Genomic DNA, 2,307 nt, shown 5'->3' with positions numbered 1-2,307 from the left:
CTTTTTCGGGAATATTCATCTAGCCGACATCTGTAAGGCAGCAACATAGTTTACACCGCACACATTCACCAAACACTATTGTGTAGCTGCAGAGCTGTAGATTCACATGCGCCCACCCTCCTCCCCGGTCACTTCGAGCTGTTGTAGTTTTCACTTTATATACATACGCATGGACATCTCTATTCTACACTCTCTCACTCCATTCTCACCCTCTGTGGCGAAACAGTCTAACAATGGAGTTGATGCCCATGCACATTGTTACCAAAAGGAGGAGTCACCTTACCTCGTGACTGGAAGGACTTCTGTGAAGAAAAAGAACTTGCAAACATCCGGACCCAACACTAGTTAGCAGGAGTATGCAAAGCTTGTGAACCTACAGCTCTACATGCCAAGAACAGATGCTTACTGGGTAAGTAACATCCGATCCTTGTGGAGGTTGGGTTGGAGATGAGTTTGCGCTTCTAAATAAATACTTTAGTACCGTCTCTCCCACTTGTGCTTCGTTTTGCATTTGTAGGTCTATGCCGTGTTGCTATGTGAAAGTGTGCACTGATGACCAAGTTGCTGCCAAGTAAATCTCATGAAAAGGTATATTTGCCAGAAAGGCTATTGTTTCTCCTTTCTTATGTGTAGAGTGTGCTCTAGGTTTGATTTGTAGTTGTATGCCAGCTGATGCGTAACCCATTTCAATTGCTTGTGTAAACCACCTTGCAATGGTATTTTTTAATAACTGGTTTCCCCTTGTTGTCTACGGAAGAACGTTGTTTTCCTTTCCTAACTGACTTTTTACTTCTCCATATAGTACATTAGCGCTCTCCTGACGTTTAGCTTGTGTAGTGCTTTTTCAGCTTTATTGGTATATGTATTGTTGGTTTGGTGGAATTATGAGATGACCTTTGGTAGGAAGTGTGACTCTGTCCTTATGACTATCCTGTCTTTGTACATTTGCATGTTTGGTTCTTGGATTGTTAGTGCTTGCAACTCATTTACTCTTCGAAGAGATGTCATTGTGAAAGTGAAAGCAGTCTCTACTGTGACCAGTTTTAAAGAGGCCTTGTGAAGTGGTTCAAAGGGTTTCCTCATTAGTTGCAATCTAACCTAGGAATCTTTTGAATACAGGGCTTTTGAAGAAACTCATTTCTATGTGACCTTGTGTAGCCCACTATTGCTGCTAAATGTACCTTCAGTGGCGGCTGGCACAGGTAAGCATGGATGGTAGTGGGGAGGGGTGACAAGCAACGGAATAGGTATAATAAAATAAAAAATACCTATTCTGTCGGTGTCCCCCACCCCCCGGCTGCGTCGTGCCTCGCCTCCCCGCGCTTACCTGAGCTGGCCGCCGCTGTGTTTCTTTAAGAGCACATATGTTAGAATGCTGTCTAGTAGGTGTGTGAGGTATTGCAGGACTGGAAGACCTAGATATCCAAACTCTGTCCTCAGGAGCCAACCCGCTAAACTCTGGGAACTTGGCTCTGGGTGAAGAACTGTCCTCCCTTGCATGGAGAGTGGGTGTTGCAACCCTTGTAGTTTCTGCATATTGTACTGAGCTATCTCCATCAGGTCTTAGAACCAGATATGTCTCGCCCACTGTGGGGCTGTATTTATTAGCATCAGTCATGACTGTTTGCGTTTGTTGATTACTAAGGATAGTAGTCAGATTGGGGGGGGCGGGAAGTCACGAGATAGGTGACTCCTCATTTGGATCACATTGCGCATGGGCATTGGCTCCATCCTTAGATTGTTTTTTTTCCCGCCATCGGGCTCAGGTGGGTTTCCTGCGCTCCGGTTTGGAAACGATTCTTCTTCGGCTCGCAATCCTCACCCTTTTCGACGGTATTGTCTCGAACGCATTCCCAATCGACGCGAGTCTTAACTCCGAAGTCTTCGATTCCGGTCGTCGACGAAGGCCTTCGGGCCTACCTGGGCCTTATCTTCTGGCTCATGGAAAGGACGCCATTTAAGAAGTGTCCTCCATGTGGGTCGAAGTTTCCCCACACCGATCTCCATGAGGTGTGCAACCTTTGCCTCTCACCAGAGTACGAGGCCAGAGAATGTTTCGCTTGCGCCTCCTTCCGCTCCAAGAAGACAATTCGGGACCGACTAGCTCGAAGGACCATGACTCGCTCGTCATCTTCGATCCCAGATGACATCTTCCAAGAGGGTGTCAACGTGCCAGAACAAGAGCGGATCGAACATGGCATAGTCTGCGACTCCGTGGCCGAAGACTCCGATGTCTAGGACATCATTCCAGCAGAGCGGGTCGTAAGTGCACACGTCGACCCCGACACCCTCGAAAAAAGGCTTTGG

This window comes from Lissotriton helveticus, chromosome 3_1 (genome assembly GCF_964261635.1).
Source record: "Lissotriton helveticus chromosome 3_1, aLisHel1.1, whole genome shotgun sequence".
Taxonomy (NCBI): Eukaryota; Metazoa; Chordata; class Amphibia; order Caudata; family Salamandridae; genus Lissotriton; species Lissotriton helveticus.
This window is presented reverse-complemented; position numbering follows the sequence as displayed.